The sequence below is a fragment of the Bos grunniens genome, chromosome 4 (genome assembly GCF_055505025.1).
Source record: "Bos grunniens cultivar Pamir isolate PY7600 chromosome 4, Bosgru_T2T1.0, whole genome shotgun sequence".
In the NCBI taxonomy this organism is placed as follows: Eukaryota; Metazoa; Chordata; class Mammalia; order Artiodactyla; family Bovidae; genus Bos; species Bos grunniens.
The window spans coordinates 21,887,887-21,911,784 of NC_141168.1; the positions used below are offsets into that span (position 1 = coordinate 21,887,887).

At 42.8% G+C, this 23,898-nt stretch overlaps 1 protein-coding gene and 1 long non-coding RNA gene across 7 annotated transcripts in view; one reads left to right on the forward strand and one right to left on the reverse strand.

The window, feature by feature from the left end:
• BPGM (bisphosphoglycerate mutase) overlaps positions 1-11,270 on the reverse strand; it is a 31,391-nt gene extending 20,121 nt beyond the window's left edge. For 2 of the 5 annotated variants that reach the window (XM_086395566.1, XM_086395561.1), the window contains exon 1: positions 11,181-11,270. The gene's annotated coding sequence lies outside the window, so the exon portion shown is untranslated. Of the gene's footprint in view, positions 1-1,132; positions 1,226-10,700; positions 11,004-11,180 lie in introns of those variants that run through there. The other 3 variants (XM_086395565.1, XM_086395564.1, XM_086395562.1) reach the window with 3 other exon arrangements.
• A 212-nt stretch (positions 11,271-11,482) lies between these two features.
• LOC147373765 (uncharacterized) overlaps positions 11,483-23,898 on the forward strand; it is a 79,715-nt gene continuing 67,299 nt past the window's right edge. Inside the window, exons 1-2 of one of the 2 annotated variants that reach the window (XR_015162061.1) lie at positions 11,483-11,677; positions 17,601-17,658. This is a non-coding gene — a long non-coding RNA (uncharacterized LOC147373765). Of the gene's footprint in view, positions 11,724-17,600; positions 17,659-23,898 lie in introns of both variants that reach the window. The other variant, XR_015162060.1, reaches the window with a different exon arrangement.

The window sequence follows — 23,898 nt, forward strand, 5'->3', positions numbered from 1 at the left end:
TAGACGGACCTTTGTTGGCAAAGTAATGTCTCTGCTTTTGAATATGCTATCTAGGTTGGTCTAAATTTCCTTCCAAGGAGTAAGCGTCTTTTAATTTCATGGCTGCAGTCACCATCTCTAGTGATTTTGGAGTCCCCAAAAATAAAGTCTGACACTGTTTCCACTGTTTCCCTATCTATTTCCCATGAAGTGATGGGACCAGATGCCATGATCTTCGTTTTCTGAATGTTGAGCTTGAGGCCAACTTTTTCACTCTCCACTTTCACTTTCATCAAGAGGTTTTTTTAGTTCCTCTTCACTTTTTGTCATAAGGGTGGTGTCATCTGCATATCTGAGGTTATTGATATTTCTCCCAGCAATCTTGATTCCAACCTAGATAGCATATTCAAAAGCAGAGACATTACTTTGAGCAACTGAACTGAACTGAAGATGATTTCAACCAACCTTAGCATTCAATATGGTAGTCACTTAAATAATCTCTCACCTGACTCAAGATGACAGTTTTTGGCAGAAATAAATCTGGATACAAAACAAGCTATCAAATCAAGCAGCTGAGAGATGCTGCCTGTAGGAACAGATTACCAGAAGCAGGTCTGCAGGAGTGAGAGGAGCACACAGATAGGGAGGCCACAGCTCCTCCTCGCAACCCTTCAGCTGTCCTATCCATGCCAGCCACATCGCAGAGGAAGACTCTAGTAAGGTGGGACAGGCAACCCTAGAGTGTTCCTGAACCCCCTAACTGAAGCTGCTAGCCCAGAAATCTGGACCCACTCAGTCCCCTGGAGAAAATCTGCAGCCTGGCTGCACCAGCCTGCCTCACTGGCCTTTCACCGGACACATCCACACTGACAAATGCTACTCGGTTTGTGCACCCAGCACTTTCCACACCAGGGGGCACAGATTATACAAACATCAGGGCCTGGTATTCTGCCATTCTTGGCAACTTCCATGAACTGGAGATACTCTGTCCCACTTAAACTGTGATTCGCCCACAGTTATATAATAATCAGTGATGAAGTTAATTGGAATCTGGACCTAATTTCTTCCTTTCTTTAGTTAATTCCGAGAGATTCTGAAGTCGGAGGAAAGTCTTTACAACAAAGCTTTCAATTTCAGAGGGTCAAGAGCGGACCTGAGGGAAGAAGCAGATGGAGATGATCTGCAAGTGGTTGAAAGGTGACAGCAGTTAGGTTTATGACCTTCCCTTCTCATCGGGTGTCAGTGAAGTCTGACCTTCATTTAGTGCATTGCAAAGGGAAGCATCAGGTTATCGGAAGAGCCTGGGCTCAGGACGCAGGTGAAGGTACCTTGCAGAGCCGAGACTTTCCAGAGGGAGAACGATGCCTCTCCCCTCAACCCAGATGGGCATCAAGGGGCAGAAAACTCAAAATGGGATGAAAGGCAGCTAGGCAGTGTTTGGCTAGGTGATTACTGGTACCTGGAAGTGGAGTATCCATGAAACGAATGAAGCTCAAGCTTTAGGGCCCCTCACTTGAACAAGCTACTTCTAAGGTGCTGGGAGAGACCAATTAATGAATTCACATGGATGAGAACATGTATGTGTGTTTAATCAGCAAAACAAAGACACTTGGGTATTGTTTTTTTGAACAGCCCACCCCAATCCACTAAGTGCTAGAAGCTTCTGGCCCATCAAAAACTGGATTCATGCCCATGCAACATTTTATTTACTGCCCTGTTTTTGGTGGTGGTGCTGGAGGGGGATGGAGAAAAGAGAAGCTGTCAATGGTTCTCTACCTCAGCCCTTACTGTGTCTTGTCAAGCAAGAAGCTCCTTATAGCAAAGAAGTTATTTTTCACTTCAAATGAAGAGTGTGATGCACAAATATTGTAGGCAGATGCACCTCTTCAACATCTTTTGATGATGAACTATTCTGAGGGGGAAAAAAGTGTAGCAATATCATAAACACTCAGGCACCTATCACAAAGCTTTACAGTATTTTAATCAGCTCTATTTGTTTACTTTAAGAAATAAGACACTTTCTGTTTCTTCCCTCTCAAAATATATACACTGGAGCAGAGAAATAGTGCTACAGCCACAAAGACTCTACAAATACACCAGACCCTTATTATGGTGCACAGAGGGCAAACACAGGGTAAGATACTGAACTGGAACATCTACTTCAGGTCAATAAAGTCCCTTCCCTCTCTCCTCCTTGCTATCAACTAACCTTTGCCATTTAATTAATGGCTGAGTATTTACAAAGGAACTGTTGAGGTTTACAGCTTGCAATCTTTATGATTCAATCTCTGTAGGAGCTGGTAAGCCAAGTGTTTACCAACAAATACAACACTGCAGTTTCATTTAAAGTTTCAGGCAGGGACTGCAGATCTGTGCGGGGCTGCAGGGGTAGTGGGAACATTGCTGAACTGCAGAGAACATATGTGCTTCTCTGATGGATGCAACTCATGCACATTGACACATGGATGGAGCATCTGTATAATCTAGTCTTGCTGAGCTAAGGGTACCATTCTAGAACTTTTCTGGAGAACACAGAGAAGCTGAGGGCTGCTGGAAACAGAAGACTGGAAAGAATGCAAGACTCAGACCAGAAAAAACTTGTGGATTCTGTTTTGAAGAATAAATAATTTTTTTTTTTTTTTTTTTGGTAACATGATCATTTCAGCTTAGAAGCTCATAGGAAAAATGAAAGGAGTAACTACTACTTAGCTCCAGCCCATTTCTCTGTGAGACTGAGGAACTGAGGTCTTCAATTTTCCAATTTTCAAAAGAACTGGAAATGTAATTTCATGTGATAACTGATACAAATACTAGCAACTAACTAGAATACATTTTAAAAAACATGAGCTAAACAAGACCTGTCTGAGGGTAGCTTGAGTCTGCTAGTGTATGACCTGTGACTTAAAGGGGAAGTTCCTCCAGGTCACAGGTGAATGGGAAGCCCCACCCCCACCTCCTGGAGCTGGTCAGAGCCCAGGCCTCCAGGCTCTAATCTGGGCCCTTTCTCTGTGGTTGTCCAGTGCACTTTTTCAAAGGACAGACCTGCTAATCCCCACATATGCCAGGCTCCCTTGTTCCTGACCCTCCTTTCACCAAACCCTTGCCAGTGCCTTGCAGAGTCCCAGCTCTGTAATCAAACTCCTACTCAACTTTGGACTCTTCTGGAATGTTTCCTCCAGCTCTCAACATTGACCAAACTGAAAATGAACTGAGCACAAAACTATTCGCAGGTGTCTGCTTTTCCCTTTAGCAGGGTTATTTGTGCCTCATATCCTGGGGTGGAGGCAGCTGATGGTCAGGGTCCTGCTCCCTCCCTCTTGATGGTACCGCCTGACCAAATGCCTCCACCCCCACCATCTTCTGGGCAGGAGCAGGGAGCTTTGATTCTGAGAGTCGTGCAATATTCAGCCATAGTTATCTTACCCTCATGTATTAGCTACAAACTTCCTGAAAATTGAGTACCCTGTTTAAAACCCTCAAATTACTTCCTGTTGATCTTAGGACAAAACTCAAAATCCTTAATGTGACCAGTAAGGCTTTGGTTTTATTTCCTTAACATACCATGTTCTTTCTGGCCTCAGGAACTCTGCATACTCTGTATTCTACACAGAACCCTTACCCATCATCACCTCCCCTCTGACTGCCACTTCAATCCCACTCTGGTTTTTGGACCCACTAGTCATCAGCTGTGTCCAATCAAAATGTAATTCAAGCCACATATAATCGGCTTTTTAAAATTGGTCATTTTAAACTTTCTAAAAGTCATATTAAGCAGAAAAAAGTAGGTGAAAGTTTAATAATTCATTTTATTTAACCCTTTAGTTTCAAAGGATTATCATTCTAACATATGATCTATATAAAATAATTAATGAGGTATTTTTTTTTCTTAGTAAGTCTTTGAAACCTGATCTGCATTTTATACTTAAAGCACAACTCACTTTGAACTAGCCAAGTTTCAAGGGCTCCATAGCCACCCATGACCAGTGGTTACTATATTGAATGGTATGACTATAGTGCTTAGTTTAAATGTTATTTCCTCTAGGCTGGTGGTTTCTCAAACTTTAATGTGCATTGGAATCACCAAGAGAACTGTTTCAGATTACTGGGCCCCATTTCCACAGCCTGAATGAGTAGGTCTGGGGTGGGTATAACAAGATTCCAGGTGATGCTGATGCTGCTGGTTTAAGGATGATGCTTTCAGACTTCTGTGTATGCCCTTCTTTCTCACCCATTGAAAGTGGTGAGGTGCCTTCCCAAGGCCCCCTGCTTTATGACATTGGGTACAGTTGTGATGGGTCACTGTGACGGATCGCTTGTTCCCCGTCCGTGTGCCCTGTAACCTGCATTAGAGCTGATGACTCACTGCCTATCTCTGGAACCCAGCATGACTCTTGACACATACTAGGTACTTAGTAGGTGTGTTGACTGAATCAAAAGACAAGCAAAAATGATTAGACTGTGTAATAAGGCTAAGCGTGGTGCAACGAGTATTCAGAATCGTGTCCAATTCTTTGGGACCCCATGGACTGCTGGATGCCAGGCTCCTCGGCCCATGGAATTTTCCTGGTAAGAATATTGGAGGGGGTTGCCATTTCCTACTCCAGGGGATCTTCCCAGCCACATCTCTGACATCTCCTGCATTGGCAGACAGATTCTTTATCACTATGCCAGATGGGAAGTCCAGTAGTTTTTGTAGTAACTGCCAAAGCATAGTACAGTCAGTGGGGAACATCTCTGGCAATCCAGTGGTTAAGACTCCACTCTTCTACTGCAGGCAGTGTGGGTTCCATCCCTGGTTGGAACTGAGATCTCACATGTCACATGGTATGGCCAAAAAAACATATCAACAGTCAGTTGGCAGGTCCAAGATGTTAGGAAGATTTAACTCAAGAATTCCAATGTATTTTATGGCAAAGGCAGAGCCAAGAACAATCATCCATCATATTTTTGTATCTGTTACAGTTTAGCATGTTCCTAAATGGCCTTAACAATATGCACAGAGAAAAGAGATTGATTTGTTCAAACACACAGAGGCACTAAATGAGACTGGAGCTGTCATCCAGGCCCTGTGCCTCTGACACCCATGCTCTTTCTACCTCATCATGGAAGACTTGCGAGTCTGGGTGTGAGCATCTAGGCTCACTTGGCTTCACTTCACAGGAGCATCTCCAGTCACAGCTTGTCTCTCCAACCCAGGCAGACATTTCATGAGATGCTCACAAACAAGGTGAGTATAAAGGAGGGCTCGGCGTGTAACTGCTCGTGTGAACCTCAAGGCACAATGTCAAATCAGGCACCAGACACCCCCAACTTAGAAAGAGGGGCCATGCTAAGAATTAAAAACTATTCTTTTTAAAGGTGCTCATTTACCCTCTCAACAAGGGTTATTGGCACTTGAATTAAGTGCTGATTTTCGTCAACGATTTACTTCATACCCCCAAGGGGCCACACAGGTCACTGAGTGACCACACTTCAGGGTGCCTTCCTTTTTAAAATATGATGTGGCTCAAAGGAAAAAAATACTAAGCAAACATATCTTTTACATGACTCTGCATCTCCTCTTCCTGCCCCTTCCTCTTGGCTGTTTTTCCCTTCCTTCTGGCCATTATTTTTTTAGTCGTCTGACACCTCCCTTGTACCTTGCCCACTCTACTGAAACAGTCTCTCAAAAGACTGCTGATTAGTCACTTCTTAGTAAGTGGAGACCATCTTCACTCAGGACTCCCACTGCTTTGACCCCTCTGAAGCTAAGCACTTCCATCAAGGGAAGAAAAATTCTTCTAAGACTTCAGGGCTGCATTTCTCCCACCTCTTCTACTGTTACGTCCTGGTGCTGCCCACCTGTTGGCAACAGTACTAGGATGGTGAAGCATGTATCATCACGTACCTTCCCTACCCAGGGATTGAACCTGGGTCTCCTGCACTGCAGGCAGATTCTTTACCATCTGAGCCACCAGGGAAGCCGGTATGACGCCATGGCCGCTACCTTTCTTGGAGTGCTCATCGTGTGCTTGGGACGATTTGAATTCTCAACCACCATTCTATGGACAGGTTACTACAATTACTCCTATTTTATAGATGCAGAAACTCAGGAGAGGCTAACTTGCCCAAGAGGACAAAGACTGTAAGTGGCAGAGCAGGAGTTCAATATCAGGCCAGCTGGACCGCAGTGCCTATACATATGCCCTGACCCACTCTGCTTTACTACCATATTGGCACCCAAGGCTCTGTCTTCCTACCCTGGAAACCCAACTTTTCTCATGACTTTAATTACATTAAAATGGATGATGTATCCATTGACAGCCCCAGATACTCATCAGTCTGCCCAGTCTGGTCAAACAACTCATTCTTCAAACATATGCTGCAAATCTCATTTGAACATGGCATAAAGCTAGGCCTGGGGGGAACAGAGAATCGAACTTGAATGATGCCTCCAAGGGACTAATGGGGGAAAAGTGACGTGTGTGTATCACGACAGCAGAAAGTAATCCACAGCATGAGAAAGCACTTGATGTATAAGGGAGACGGAAAAGCAGTTTTTTTGTTTTTTTGAATAATGCTTCGTGGACATGGCACTATTTAAGCTGGATTTGAAAGGATGTTTAAGATTTATAGAAAAAAGAAAAGGAATTCTGCTCTAAGGGAACAGTGAATAGAGGTAAGGGAATGGGTATTTATGGAGAACCATTCAAACTGGTTTGCCTAGAACAGTCTTGCTTTAGACCTGTTTCCCCAACATAATTATTATAGGGCCCCTTTCACACTTGAAAGTCCCATCTAGAAAATTATATGATCACCCTATACTAAGTATAGGGTATAATAAGGAAGTAGGAGGACACTACTCTAGAAAGATAAGGCTGAACAGTGGCCCTGAAAGGACATTGTGCCAAAAAACACAGGTTATTCTGCAAGTACTGGGACATCATTAAAGCTTTAATAATGTGTATTTTAGGAGGATCAGGCAGCATTTACAAGTAAGGGAAATGTATGTGAATACTTATGAATCTTTTGCAACTATTCTGGCAACATTTAATGAAGACTTGGGGCAGCATAATTGCTGTTGAAATGGGATGAAGGTAATGATGTGAGAGACACTCCAGCTTAGCTGGAGGCAAAAAAAAGGGGGGGGGCAACTTTTTCTGTAAAAGGTCCAAGAGTAAATTTTTTAGGCTTTGTGGGTGATATGGTCACTCTTAAAATCACTCAATTCTGCCACTGTAGCTGAAAGCAGTCATAACCAATGCATATATGAACAAATAAGGTTATGTTCCAATAAACATATTGGAACTTTTTGTCTTTTACATATGGATAAAGAAATGAGAATTTCATATAATTTCCATGCATATGAAATATTGTTATTCTTTGACTTATTTCAACCATTAAAAAAATGTAAAAGCCATTCATAGCTTGTGGGCTGGAAAGATAGTAGGCCAGAAGGTCTTAGCTTCCTAAACCCTGGTCTAGCTGAGATTACTGGATCTACTAATCACATCAGCATTTTGAACATTTAAGCATCCTGTCATAGGATAATCCCAACATTATTAAAATCACCTTATTTTATTCTTGGCCAGCACTGCAAGTACTGTGAATAATGGAATCCCATTCATAACTGTTTTTAATCCTTCACATAAGACAATACTGAGCACATTTACATCAGTCTGAGTAGTTTATTTTGCTTCATCAAATTACTTAATAATGGGTTCAAGACAGAATAAGGAAAAAATTATTCATCTTGTTAACCAACTTCAAAAATATGTCACTTTGACATGCTTTACTTTTATTAGACATCTTTATAAATTGTCACAGTGCTTCACACTTCAAGTGAACTTGAACTGGCAACTCATGAACAGGTGGGGGAAATTATAGGATAAAGTCCAGTCTCAGCTTGTTTTCCGTTTCCAAAAATTGAGTAAGAAACGTGATCAATGATAGAATATTGAAGCAATATAAAATAAGGAATACAGAGCCAGAGTTGCTTTGATCCAAAGCCTTCTCTTCAATAATAAATATTCAAATGCTCCCCTAGACCATTTGGAGGTCTGAATCCTCACTTGCAGCTTTGAATGACTCTCAACCCCACTGCATTAGGGAGCTAGCTCTACAGAAGACAGACTGGCTAGACTTGAGGACAGGAAAAAGAGAGGTTAATCAAGTTTCTAATAAATTAAAAAGGAACAGTTCTTAAGGGAAATGAAATCTGGAGCTCAGTTCCTAAGATTCTCCGAGCCCAGCTCAATATGAAAAGTTCAAAGATGCCTGTATTCAAAAGTACCTCCTGTTCCTCATTTATTACTTTTCCAAAAGCTTGATGGTAATTTTTCCATTTGTATTTGCATTATAAGAACAACTATTTTACCAGGAGCAAACTCTATTACTTATCGGTGTTTTCCAGACACTACTACCCTGTCATTCTCCAACTCTATACCTTCTAACAGCCCTGACTGACCCCATGTTACAGAGGTAACAAACCATAGCAGGTAGACCCTTATTCACAGGGAAATGTCCAGCAACGAGATGTGTGTGCGTGGGGCATGTGGCCTGTTCCAGCTGGCATGGCATCACTCATGTGCGGAATACCCATTCAAGACTTCTCCTTCCTATCTCTGGTTACTTATTCCCCTACAGTAGTAGCATTTGTGTCAAAACAAACCATTTCCACCAAATCCCAAAAGTGTGAAGTCAAGAAACCTAGACTTTAGTCCCAGCTCTGCTACTTAATGACAGTGTCATCTTGACTAAGTTATCTGCTGCACCTCAGGTTCCTTGTCCATAAAGATGAGGATAATGAAATTACTGTTTCTCAAGGGGCTATGAGGAATACTAAATGAGATGATGGTGAAGCACGCTACCAAAGAATGCAAGGTATTCTGGGTTGAATGGCGCAGACTTTGACTAACACATGAAGACTGATACAGACCTCAGGCCCTTGAAAGTGATCCTACCTTGCTGACGGTTTGAGCAGAAACAAAAGCTGGGGATAAAATAAAATGAGGGTGGGGGTAAGGAGAAAAGGTTAAATTAGATAGGGGAAGGAGGAATGCAATCAATTGTTGTATGTGTTTCAGGGCAGGGGTGTTGATGGTAACATACAGTCCTAGAAGCATACCAAATACTAAGTGATATTCTATAATTCACATGCTTTGGTAAAGTGGCTAACATTTATTTTACATTTTATAAACTATGTTTTTTTTTTTCATATTTGTGGCCACGTTTCAGTTAAAGAGTTTTGTTATTCAGTGATACTTTTAGTCCTATTTTCCCATATAAATATCCCTTCACACCAGATTTCATTCCAAGGATGTTCAAGTGACCCATCATCAGTTCAGACACTGGCGTGTCCTCTGTGCTCTAGGCACAAGACAAAGATGAAGGTGTGGCTGAATTTAGATGTCATTACTTAATATAAATTTAAAATGAAATGTGCCACTTAATTTCAACCAACCATAGAAGGCAAAAGAGGAAAAGAGACTGAAAGATCTACCCAGACACCAACAGCAGCTGTCTCTGAGTAGTGGAATAAAGGATGACATTTTCTGTTTTACTTCTGTACAATGTTCATTCTGGACAACGACCAAATTTTCTACAATGACCCACTTGGTTTGGTTTAAATGTGGACACAAAAGAACCAGGTACGACCCTTGTAGCTGGGAGCTTTTGTTTGCTAACAGACTGGTTAGGAATTTACTGTAATGAGATTTTGCAGATGTACTTGTGGTGGAAAATGTTTAAGAATCTTTAGTTTAAAACAGACTTTGAACACAGGCATAAACCTCAGAAATAATCTAATGCAACATCCACTTTTTAAAGAGGCAGAAGTTAAGAGTCAGAGAATTGAAAGATTACACCTGGTAGCTCAGTTGGTAAAGAATCTGCCTGCAATGCAAGAGAATCTGGTTTGATTCCTGGGTCAGGAAGATCCCCTGGAGAAGGGATAGGCTACCCACTCCAGTATTCTTGGGCTTCCCTTGTGGCTTAGCCGGTAAAGAATCCGCCTGCAATGTGGGAGACCTGGGTTCAATCCTTGGGTTGGGAAGATGCCCTGGAGAAGGGAAAGGTTACCCACTCCAGTATTCTGGCATGAAGAATTCCATGGACTGTCTAGTCCACGGGGTTGCAAAGAGTTGGACATGACTGAGTGACTTTCACTTCACTAAGATCACACAACTTCAAGACTAAACCCAGGTGTCTTGACTGCCAACTCAGAGCTCCTTCCACAACACCATTTGACTGAATTATGCCTCTCTAAACCCCACCACAATTGAGTAGCATCTGTGGTATGTGAGGTGCATAGGAATACAAGGATGGAACAAACCTAGTCCCTTGGCCTCAGGGGAGGCAGTTTTAAAACACAAAATGACATGTGTTCTGCTTTCATTATAGAAACCCCTAGAAACTACTGGTGAAAGATTGCATCGGATTTTTTCTCCCCCAAAGTGGGCAGTTAACATTCTGATACCACTTATAAGCCATTAAGCCTCCATAATTTGGGAGGCGGTAAGGTAATGAGAGTTATAGTAAGTTAGCCAACAACCAATTATTCCTCGCAACTCAACTGTGAATTTCACTTCCATTTGGCATTCCTACTGTCTTTCTCCAGTAACATGGCGCTCATCCCTTGGCAAGAAGAAGAAATACACTTACTTTTTCATTTGTAGTGGTTCAAAGAACCTGTGATTTAGTTCCAGATTTGAACCCTCCATGAAACCACTGCAGATATTTACCTTTCTCCTTTCATGACGTTCAGGTTTTTTCTATCTACAGAGCCTTCAAGGGCCAAGTCTGCCATCGCCCTCAATATAGCGCCAAGGCCCTGAAAACACACCGAAGCGCCCTTTCAGGGGGAGTCCTACGATGAACGGGGCTGACTGACACCCGGTACCTGAGACGTCCAGGGGAGTAGAGTTATCACTCCCTTCGACTCTCTGTTTATTCTTGCCGTCAAGACACCACTACCAACGCGGGGTCCTCCTTTCCTTTGGCAGACTAGACAGGCTTATTCTGAGAAAGGGACAGCTGAACGGGACCTGCGGGATAAGTGAGAGTCGGAGCTTGAGGGGTGGGCGTGCGAGTGCCAGACTCCCACCACAGACTGAACCTGGGGAGGAAAGAAACTGGCCCTCCAGCGCGCTGAAATAAACCACCACATCATTGACAAATGGAAAACCTTCGCAACAGCACTATTAACAACAGCAACCACTCACCTGCAAAAAGGCCACCAGTAGCAGCCGCTCCTCGGAAAACCGAACAGCCAGCGTCTCCCAGGGCTCATCACTGCGGCCCGGCATCGACTCTCTTTTCTAGCCCCCGAGCCAGAAGGGGCAGGTCCTAGAGCTCTGACTATTGGAGAGTCGAGTTGTCAATCATTCACACCCCCGCCCTACTCCCAGGAACAGGTCAAGGTCTTTTCCGTTTTTCAAATCCCCTGAGTAGAAAATGAGGCTCTGATTGGCTCTTTGAGGAGACGAGCACACTTCCGGACCAGTGAGGAGCTAGCTCTGACGCTAGTGGGCGGGCTTGTTCCGGCGGGGAAGTAGAAAAACAAAACCCGGCGCGTCGCCTGGGCAATGGGTAAACCTCGGGAACTCTTAGGCTGAGGTGCTTGAAATCTCTTAGGTTGAGGTGCTTGAAAGCGCTTACGCGTCGAAAAGGAACTATCTGCCAACCTAGTGAAGTGTCGACGGAATCTTGAAGTGATGAGGTGATGCCTCCCTTTACTCATGTGAAACTGCAGCTTGGGGATGAAGGTGGGCACTCCTCGCGGAGGAAAGCTCCTGCTTTCCTGGTGTTTTAAATCCTAAACGGTGATTAAAGTAAAAGCCTTTAAAGTGCCCGACATATGGGCAGTAACTGGCCCTCACTCTCTCCTAATACTTTTGTAGATTCCCCGTAGGCACTCAGGGACTTCCCTTGTGGCTCAGCTGGTAAAGAAGCCGCCCGCAATGCAGGAGACCTGGGTTCCATCCCTGGGCTGGGACAGTACCCTGGAGACGGGAATGGCAACCCATTCCAGTATTCTGGCCTGGAGAATTCCGTGGACAGTCCATGGGGTCGCAAAGAGTCGGGACACGACTGAGCGACTATCGCTTTCACTTAGGCAGTCCTCTTACACTGTTTTGGTTGGAGGTAGAAAAATGTTTCGTGGAAGGCACTTGAGAGCTTAGAGGACAGATGAAGGGAGCATGGAGTGAAATGACAGTTATAAATTTGGAGGCCGCAATTATTGAACAAGAAGAACCTATGAAAATACCCGAAGCTTAGCATGCTACTGCTAAATCGCTTCAGTCGTGTCCGACTCTGTGCGACCCCATAGAGGGCAGCCCACCAGGCTCCCCCGTCCCTGGGATTCTCCAGGCAAGAATACTGGAGTGGGTTGCCATTTCCTTCTCCAATGCATGAAAGTGAAAAGTCAAAGTGAAGTCGCTCAGTCGTGTCCGACTCTTAGCGACCTCATGGACTGCAGCCTACCAGGCTCCTCGGTCCATGGGATTTTCCAGGCAAGAGTACTGGAGTGGGGTGCCATTGCCTTCTCCAGAAGCTTAGCATAGGGCCCTGTAAACTTCTAAGTAAGCTTGAACCACCACACAAGCCTTTGAAGCATAACTGTCAGAGCTTTTAGGTGGGCAAGAAAGATAGTAAGGATTGGTGTGTTTGCCTGACCACATGGGAAATTTCCCTTCCTGTATTTCTGAAAGCTGTCCTTCCTAGTGTTCAGTGTCTTCTTTTTGAGTTTTTCCTATTTCATCCTCATAACAAGTCCAGTAGATATCCGACAGGCAACCAGATCCTCAGAATAATTAAACATACATTTGAAAAGGTAATTTCCACATTTTAAACTCTGTGATCCACTATATTGAATTAAGACCTTAGCATTTGTAGTTAGTTCTATTATCTCATTTATCCTTAGAGCATAACAGTTTCTCCTAGGATCTCAAAGAACAGATCCTTCTGGGAGAGCACAAATCCAAGGCTTGACAAATCTCAGCAAGGGGTTGATAACATCCAGGGATAGTTGAATTCAGCTTGTATTTGTCATTAACTAGAGGTCAGATCTAAGCAACTGGAGGAGGTGACTTCCAGTCCGGACTCCCAAGAATGTAGCTTCCAAATCCTATACTCTTACCCACTTCCTCTTCCTTTTCTCCACACCAGGTGGGGACAAAGTGAGGGGAAACTTTCCTACAGGTTGACATCAAAGCTCTCTAGAGTGCCCACCAATGGAGAATAAAGACAGCCATTCACAAATGTCTGTCTTATAGCATTTGACATTTAGGGATACTTACTCTGGACTTAAAGTCTATTTACTGTTGTTATAGATACCTGTGGAATGCTAGCTTGTCACACAGAATATTAACAACACCAAACATCACCTGCCTTTTAGAATCTCATTGTACAGGTGAGTAATCTGAAGATTAAGAGATTTATTCAGAATTACTTAGCTAGGTGAGGGCAGAGCCTAGACAAGGATCTGCACGTGCATGCTCAGTCCAACACGACTTTTCTCAACTCCATGGACTATAGCCCGCCAGGCTCCTCTGTCCAGGGGATTTTCTGGGCAAGAATACTGGAGTGACAAGGATCCAAGGTTGCTAATTCATGATTCTGGGAAAATGCTTCCTCTTCTGTTGCCTCTCCCCTTCTCCTAACACACACACACACACACACACACAAAGCAATTAAAAAAAAAAAGTCAAGATTACTAAGTTGAAAATTTGCCAAGATCACTAATTTGAAAATTTGGGGCTTCCCTGGTTACTCAGTGGTAAAGAACCCACTTGCCAATGCAGAAAATGTGAGTTCGATCCCTGGGTCAGGAAGATCTCCTAGAAAAGGAAATGGCAACCTACTTCAGTATTCTTCCTGGGAAATCCCATGGACCAAGGAGCCTGGTAGGCTACAGTCCATGAGGTTGCAAAACAGTCGGACACAGCTTAGCAACTAAACAACAAAAATTTTGAAAATTTACTTCCATTAAGACCAGTCATGAGCATTTACTTCTGATATAATAAATAGTATAATGCTCAAAATTCTCCAAGCCAGGCTTCAGCAATATGTGAACCATGAACTTCCTGATGTTCAAGCTGGTTTTAGAAAAGGCAGAGGAACCAGAGATCAAATTGCCAACATCCACTGGATCATGGAAAAAGCAAGAGAGTTCCAGAAAAACATCTATTTCTGCTTTATTGACTATGCCAAAGCCTTTGACTGTGTGGATCACAATAAACTGTGGAAAATTCTGAAAGAGATGGGAATACCAGACCACCTGATCTGCCTCTTGAGAAATCTGTATGCAGGTCAGGAAGCAACAGTTAGAACTGGACATGGAACAACAGACTGGTTCCAAATAGGAAAAGGAGTTCGTCAAGGCTGTATCTTATCACCCTGCTTATTTAACTTCTATGCAGAGTACATCATGAGAAACGCTGGACTGGAAGAAACACAAGCTGGAATCAAGATTGCCGGGAGAAATATCAATAACCTCAGATATACAGATGACACCACCCTTATGGCAGAAAGTGAAGAGGAACTCAAAAGCCTCTTGATGAAAGTAAAAGTGGAGAGTAAAAAAGTTGGCTTAAGGCTCAACATTCAGAAAACTAAGATCATGGCATCCGGTCCCATCACTTCATGGGAAATAAATGGGGAAACGGTAGAAACAGTGTCAAACTTTATTTTTCTGGGCTCCAAAATCACTGCAGATGGTGACTGCAGCCATGAAATTAAAAGATGCTTACTCCTTGGAAGGAAAGTTATGACCAACCTAGATAGCATATTCAAAAGCAGAGACATTACTTTGCCAACAAAGGTCCGTCTAGTCAAGGCTATGGTTTTTCCAGTGGTCGTGTATGGATGTGAGAGTTGAACTGTGAAGAAAGCTGAGCACCGAAGAATTGATGCTTTTGAATTGTGGTGTTGGAGAAGACTCTTGAGAGTCCCTTGGACTGCAAGGAGATCCAACCAGTCCATCCTAAAGGAGATCGGTCCTGGGTGTTCATTGGAAGGACTGATGTTGAAGCTGAAACTCCAATACTTTGGCCACCTGATGCAAAGAGCTGACTCATTGGAAAAGACTCTTATGCTGGGAGGGATTGGGGGCAAGAGGAGAAGGGGACGACAGAGGATGAGATGGCTGGATGGCATCACTGACTCGATGGACGTGAGTCTGAGTGAACTCCGGGAGTTGGTGATGGACAGGGAGGCCTGGCGTACTGTGATTCATGGGGTCGCAAAGAGTCGGACACGACTGAGCGACTGATCTGATCTGATCTGATAGACAGTATGCAAATAACTCAATGTACCAGTTCACTACTTCAAACAACGTTTGGTGTTGTCTCAAATAAGAAATGAAAATGCAGTAAATTATTATAGCCATGTTGTCTTTCTTTCTGTTATGTGAGTATATCAAAAAGTCAATATTAGCACATATAGTACGTTAAGAATTAGTAGCAGAGTGTCTTATTCAGGACCTGAATAAAATACAATTTTATAGTAACCTACACACTGGGCCAAAATTATTTCACCACTATGTGAATGGAGCCACTACCTTTTACAGGTAGGGTTGAGCTGGTGCACCATTCATCAAATTCATTCAAGAACCTAGGCTCTTCTGCCTTAGCTCTCTCCTTTCTTCCAGAAGCTCCAAAGTATCTGGTCCTATATCCTCTGTACAGGTTTATCTTCTTAGCAATCTTACCACCATGATCTGGTTGTTTGCTGGTCTCCTGCCACACCCTGCCTTCTTCAAGATCAGATTACAAGCTGCTTCTCATCATCTGGGGTAACATACCCAAAATGTTTGGCTTCACCATTTTCCCAGTCAGTACACAACTCCTCTACTGAAGCCAAAAACTGGAAATGGCCTTTTGGATTAATCACAATTCTTATTTCCTTCTAATTTTTCCGCTATAAACCAATTATTTTAAAGTGGGGAATCTATAGTATATATACTGTTTCATGGCAATATTAATTCATTATGAACATCTCCTCATGTCATTTAATAGTCTCTAATTACAATTCCATCATGTGACTACCTTTGGGTATTCCGTCTCACAGTTCAACCAGTCTCCTACTCTTGTGCGTTGAGGTTGTTTCAGTTACTTTCAAAGTTTCAGGGACTTAAACGGGCTGCTACTTTCCTTAAATAACAGGGTGCTCTGGGAATGTCTGTTGAAAAGAAGCTGATAAAGTTGCCAGGCATTTTTCTCTCTGTGCCCTGGCACTGCAGAGCTAAGAAAGCTGAAGCCAGGGAAGCCTGAAGGTTCCTGGAGGGTTGCCCCTTCAGCCCTGCCTCCCTCCCCTAAGTTTCCTATTCTTTAACCTGAAGAAAAGGTGTTGAGATGAGAGAAACTGGGGGAGTGATTGACTTGGGCTCCACTAATAAAACCTTACACAACTCCTGGCATATGTGTTTTCATTTTACAGATGGGGAAAGTAGGGCACAGAGAGAATCTATGCAAACCTGCTAATTAGAGCATCTGAGTTTGATTCCTGGACTTGGTTCTGAAATTTGAACTCTTCCCCACCAAGCTCCTACTTCTTCTAAAAACTGATGGCTATAACTTCATTCTTTTTTTTTTTTCCTGTGAGAAATGTGTTGTCAGTCTCCTAAGATTTATTGGTTATCTGCTCCCTTAAAAAAAAAATATTCCCTCCTGACTGTCCAAGAATTTCTTCTGCCTCTGAGTTTCCCAAGTTGGCTCCTTCTTTGCCTAAAGAATGTATCCTCATTCTTTGATGAAGAATCGGACAACTTACCTTTTTCCCACCCATATATTTGCTTGTTTTCTTACTGAAGCATTCTCACTATATATGTTGGGAAGTCAGACTCATAAAGGGAAGTTCTTTCAAGCTGCATCAGTTTAACAATATTGCATAGTTCCCTTAGCTTTGGGGAGTTATGAAGTATGACTGTATAGAGAGTAATAAGTCTTTTTCTTTGGTTTGGTTATAAACTGGTTCTGAAGGAAGTTCTAAAAGAGGCTTTACAAAATTGTTTAGAGCCATGCAGCATCATTAAAATGGGTGTATCACCTCCCAATATGACACTTTGAAGGCAGTAACACATATTTGGAAGTGTAATTTCTGGAATGTTTTGTTAAAGGCTGTATGCATCATCAAATCACAGTTTTAACCAGGAAGACAACTTTTGGGGGACTTCCCTGGTGGTCCACTGGGTAGTACTCTGTGCTCCCAATGCAGAGGGCCCAGGTTCAGCCCCTCAGGGAACTTGATCCTGCATGCCTCAACTAAGAGTTCAAATGCTGCACTAAAGATCCTGCAAGCTGTCCCCATGCAGCTGAATAAATACTTTAAAAAAAAAAAAGATAGCTTTTTGCATCCCCCACCCCCACCCCGCCACACATATTATAGCAGTACCCTAACCCAAGCTACCATCGCCTCATGGCTGGATTTTATCAGTAACAAATCTCCCGGAATCCACTTTTGCTCCTTTTTAGCTAGACAGGGTGAGCTTTGTCATTGTGGTACAGCTAATCCCCTCCTTCCCCCAGCTTGAAACACCACAGCAGCTTCCCACTGTTCCTAATACTGGCCTTTCTTCTCCCCTATGGCCATTAGACCTTTGCACGAGCATTTTCCCAACCTAGAATGCTCTTCCTTTACAGGTAGTTAAAGCGCAGAAGACGAATCCAAGTTTCATAATTCCCAGGCTGAATCTCTAACGTAAGTGTGTTCCTGGGGATTTGTTGTTATCCAGCTGGGGGAATATATGATTTGGAGGTTCAAAGGAAATTCAGTAGCACAGTGGGTAAGAGTGTGGGCTTTAGGGTCAGTCTGCCTGGATTCCAGTCCTGGTTCTATCCTGTACTAACCACATGATATTGGGCAAATTTTTTTTTTTAAACACCCTTGCTTTATTTCTTCTGTTATATAATGGGCCACTATAAGGGTATCTTGGAGGAGGGCATAGCAACCCACTCCTGTATTCCCTGGAGAATCCCATGGACAGAGGAGCCTTGGCTGGCTACAGTCCATGGGGTCACAAAGAGTCAGACACAACTGAAGCAACTTAGCACGCACGTACAAGGGTATCTACCTCATAAAGTTATACTATTTAAATAAGTTAATACATGGAAAGAACTCAGTAAATTTTTTAAAGTCTCAACAATAAATGAAGGCCCCAATATAATTCCTTATGTGGAAGGTAAAATCAACATTGCTAATTTTCTCTTGTTTTCTTCTGGAGAAAAACAGATACAGCAAGCAACTGGGAGGCCTTCCCAGGGCAGCCAAAGGCTGGTCCTAGCAGATAAGGCTTCAGGGGCTGCACTATGTAGGGAAAGACATGTGATGACTTAGTCAAAACAGGTGCCAGGCCACAGATACCAGTGAACTGAGATAATATGAAGCCTAAAAGGGGTTAAGAAATACACAAGGAAAAAAAAGAAATTTAAAAAATCACAACAGCAGGCAAAAAGATAATATATTTACAGATGAAATCAGTTTCAGCTTCTCAACTAAGCCCCATCATGTAAAATATCTTCTACTTACGTGATAAACATTTTGGAGGCTATCTGAGGTCCCAGAACTTCTTACCAGAATGTTCTCTGGCAGCTTTGAGATCCATCATTTCTAGCTACTTCTAGGTACTATTTTGTATCTACAGGAGAGAAGCTACTCTCCTGTTTATTACTCTCCTATTTCTCTCTACTTACTGTGGATCTGAGACTTCAACTTGAGTGAGACAAAGCTCTTTGTATCCCCCATTTAATGACTCACAGAGTCTTTATTAATTAAATTTAGAAAATAGTTTGACTGGCTTCACTTACTAGTGAGTTTTCAAGTAAAGAATAATGAGAATACAGGATTTGTTATGAGTTTGGTAACCATGAGTGAGTTCCAGCCACTTGTTGACCTCCTTATGCCCATTGAATCTCCTGACTAGTCTCTGCCACCATCTCTCTGTGAGGTCAGATAAGAAGAGGGAATAGGTAAATCACCTGTTGTAGGCCACAGGATGTAAAAATTAGCAAGAAAAGCTATCCTCGTATGTGGTGTTCCGTAGACTATTATCAGACTTATGAGTTATGGCAAAGGCTCTACCACTTGATGGTTCTTGGAGAGATGATGTGCTGAAACTCGGGTGGTTGTGAGCCATGGTCACTCAGTGACAGCTGAGGTGAACTATAATGCCAAATGACCTAGTTTCTTCACCTTTGAAATGTTAAGCAAGTGTATAAAGGCCAGGCGTCTATAGCTTGCTAAAACTTCCCTTGAAAATTATTTTTAGGACCAGTAGGGAAAAAAAGCAAGAGACTTCCAGAAAAATATCTATTTTTGCTTTATTGACTTTGCCAAAGCCTTTGACTGTGTGGATCACAATAAACTGTGGAAAATTCTGAAAGAGATAGGAATACCAGACCACCTGACCTGCCTCTTGCAAAATCTGTATGCAGGTCAGGAAGCAACAGTTAGAACTGGACATGGAACAACAGACTGGTTCCAGATAGGAAAAGGAGTATGTCAAGGCTGTATATTGTCACCCTGCTTATTTAACTTCTATGCAGAGTACATCATGAGAAACTCTGGGCTGAAAGAAGCACAAGCTGGAATCAGGATTACCGGGAGAAATATCAATAACCTCAGATATGCAGATGACACCACCCTTATGGCAGAAAGTGAAGAGGAACTCAAAAGCCTCTTGATGAAAGTGAAAGAGGAGAGTAAAAAAGTTGGCTTAAAGCTCAACATTCAGAAAACTAAGATCATGGCATCTGGTCCCATTGCTTCATGGGAAATAGATGGGGAAATAGTGTCAGACTTTATTTTTTGAGGCCCCAAAATCACTGCAGATAGTGATTGCAGCCATGGAATTAAAAGATGCTTACTCCTTGGAAGGAAAGTTATGACCAACCTAGATAGCATATTCAAAAGCAGAGATATTACTTTGCCAACAAAGGTCTGTCTAGTCAAGGCTATGGTTTTTCCAGTGGTCGTGTATGGATGTGAGAGTTGGACTGTGAAGAAAGCTGAGCACCGAAGAACTGATGCATTTGAACTGTGGTGTTGGAGAAGACTCTTGAGAGTCCCATGGACTGCAAGGAGATCCAACCAGTCCATCCTAAAGGAGATTGTCCTGGGTGTTCATTGGAAGGAATGATGCTGAATCTGAAACTCCAGTACTTTGGCCACCTCATGCGAAGAGTTGACTCATTGGGAAAGACCCTGATGCTGGGAGGGATTGGGGGCAGGAGGAGAAGGGGACAACAGAGGATGAAATGGCTGGATGGCATCACCGACTCAATGGACATGAGTTTGGGTAAACTCCAGGAGTTGGTGATGGACAGGGAAGCCTGGCATGCTATGATTTATTGGGTCGCAAGGAGTCGGACATGACTGAGTGACTGAACTAAACTGAGGGAAAAAAAAACCTGTGTTCTCAGATCCAACCATATTAGGCAGGATATTAATAACAGGCCAACTTTTAACAAAATATTATGGTAGATGATTCATTTTTTTATCCAAAAATCATAAGTGTGTGTGTATGTATATACATTCCTCTTTGCCTAAAAACATTTAATTTCTTTATGCTTTGTTTTTCTGCCTTCTCTAAAATGGGTGAGAAAGAAGAACAAAAATAGGAAAGGAAGGAGAAAACAAGTGAAACCATCAGAAATACACAGGATCTGGTCTTAAACAGCAAATCAAACTAAAAAGTAACCAATTAGTCATTGAATGTCACCTAGTGTTTAAGAGATTGTATTAAGACATTGTTGAATTGAAGTGAAGTGCAAGTCACTCAGTCGTGTCCGACTCTTTGCGACCCCACGGACCATACAGTCCATGGAATTCTCCAGACCAGAATACTGGAGTGGGTAGCCTATCCCTTCTTCAGGGGATCTTCCCAACCCAGAGACTGAACCCAGGTTTCCTGCATTGCAGGCAGATTCTTTACCAGCTGAGCTACCAGGGAAACCCAAGAAGTTCTTAAACTTCCTAATTTTGAAGTTTTGAAGAAAGAGAATTAACAGTATTTTTAGTACTGACCATAAACTGCACCAGGAGCAAGAGAAATAAAGTGAAACATAGTCCTTGTCCTCAAGGAGCATGGCCCAGTAAGACAGAACTCATGAACTATGAATTACAGTCCAACAAATGCAAGTGCAATTATTGACGACTCAAGGTGTTTTGGTGGGTGGGGGAGGGGGAGTTCTTAAATGTGTGAGGGGAGGGGTTAGGGGTGAGAAGAGTTGATGGGATGTGAGAAATTTAAATACACAGGGGAAGAGGTAAAGTGAGCAGTGTTAAAAAAAATTGAGTAGACTTCTAGCCAGAATCCAAAACTGGATTGTGGAGATAGTTTCACAATTGTATTAAACTCACTGAAACTCATTTGGATTATATGCTAAAAATGGCTGAATTTTATGATATATATTTTTTTTTCTTAAGAACATTGGCTTTAGAAACAGATACCTGTGGACAGATTCCTGGCTCTGTAATTTACTAGCTGTGTGATCTTGGTCAAGTTAGTTAACCTCAATGTGAAGGAGGAATGATGATCTACTCTCTCTAGCTCAGGGTTGTTGCAAAGATTACATGGGATGGAGTATGTAAAGCTCCTGCTACATTATTATGCTCAGTATGAAATATTCCCTCTCACTGGGATGCTTAATGAAAGTTCGTATGTGCGGTCTACTAAACACCTCTCTTTGCTCTATTTTTCAAATGGTTTGGCAGCAGCTATAGCTTCTTTTGACTTCCTTTCAGTAGAATTTGAATATGAAACCCCCTCCTGAAACAGGAGAGAAGGGGACAGAGCACAACCTTTTAAAAAAAAAAAACGCCATAGGGACTTCCTTGTGGTCCAGTGGTTAAGACTCTGTGCTGCCAATGCAGGGGGCATGGATTCAATCCTTAGTCAAGGAACTAAGATTTCACATGCCCCAGTTCAGTTCAGTTCAGTCGCTCAGTCGTGTCCAACTCTTTGCAACCCCATGAATCGCAGCACACCAGGCCTCCCTGTCCATCACAAACTCCTGGAGTTCACTCAGACTCACGTCCATCGAGTCAGTGATGCCATCCAGCCATCTCATCCTCTGCCATCCCCTTCTCCTCCTGCCCCCAATCCCTCCCAGCATCAGAGTCTTTTCCAATGAGTCAACTCTTCGCATGAGGTGGCCAAAGTACTGGAGTTTCAGCTTCAGCATCATTCCTTCCAAAGAAATCCCAGGGCTGATCTCCTTCAGAATGGACTGGTTGGATCTCCTTGCAGTCCAAGGGACTCTCAAGAGTCTTCTCCAACACCACAGTTCAAAAGCATCAATTCTCCGGTGATCAGCCTTCTTCACAGTCCAACTCTCACATCCATACATGACCACAGGAAAAACCATAGCCTTGACTAGACGGACCTTTGTTGGCAAAGTAATGTCTCTGCTTTTGAATATGCTATCTGGGTTGGTCATAACTTTTCTTCCAAGGAGTAAGCGTCTTTTAATTTCATGGCTGCAGTCACCATCTGCAGTGATTTTGGAGTCCCCCAAAATAAAGTGTGACACTGTTTCCACTGTTTCCCCATCATTTCCCATGAAGTGATGGGATCGGATGCCATGATCTTCATTTTCTGAATGTTGAGCTTTAAGCCAACTTTTTCACTCTCCACTTTCACTTTCATCAAGAGGCTTTTGAGTTCCTCTTCACTTTCTGCCATAAGGGTGGTGTCATCTGCACATCTGAGGTTATTGATATTTCTCCCGGCAATCTTGATTTCAGCTTGTGTTTCTTCCAGTCTAGCGTTTCTCATGATGTACTCTGCATGTAAGTTAAATAAGCAGGGTGATAAGATACAGCCTTGACATCCTCCTTTTCCTATTTGGAACCAGTCTGTTGTTCCATGTCCAGTTCTAACTGTTGCTTCCTGACCTGCATACAGATTTCTCAAGAGGCAGATCAGGTGGTCTGGTATTCCCATCTCTTTCAGAATTTTCCACAGTTTACTGTGATCCACACAGTCAAAGGCTTTGGCATAGTCAATAAAGCAGAAATAGATGTTTTTCTGGAACTCTCTTGCTTTTTCCATGATCCAGTGGATGTTGGCAATTTGATCTCTGGTTCCTCTGCCTTTTCTAAAACCAGCTTGAACATCAGGAAGTTCACAGTTCACATATTGCTGAAGCCTGGCTTGGAGAATTTTGAGCATTACTTTACTAGCATGTGAGATGAGTGCAATTGTGCAGTAGTTTGAGCATCCTTTGGCATTGCCTTTCTTTGGGATTGGAATGAAAACTGACCTTTTCCAGTCCTGTGGCCACTGCTGACTTTTCCAAATTTGCTGGCATATTGAGTGCAGCACTTTCACAGCATCATCTTTCAGGATTTGAAATAGCTCAACTGGAATTCCGTCACCTCCACTAGCTTTGTTTGTAGTGATGCTTCCTAAGGCCCACGTAACTTCCCATTCCAGGATGTCTGGCTGTAGGTGAGTGATCACACCATCGAGATTATCTGGGTCGTGAAGATCTTTTTTGTACAGTTCTTCTGTGTATTCTTGCCACCCCTTCTTAATATCTTCTGCTTCTGTTAGGTCCATACCATTTCTGTCCTTTATCGAGCCCATCTTTGCTTGAAATGTTCCCTTGGTATCTCTAATTTTCTTCAAGAGATCTCTAGTCTTTCCCATTCTGTTGTTTTCCTCTATTTCTTTGCATTGATCGCTGAGGAAGGCTTTCTTATCTCTCCTTGCTATTCTTTGGAACTCTGCATTCAGATGCTTATATCTTTCCTTTTCTCCTTTGCTTTTCGCTTCTCTTCTTTTCACAGCTATTTGTAAGGTTTCCCCAGCCATTTTGCTTTTTTGCATTTCTTTTCCATGGGGATGGTCTTGATCCCTGTCTCCTGTACAATGTCACGAACCTCATTCCATAGTTCATCAGGCACTCTATCTATCAGATCTAGGACCTTAAATCT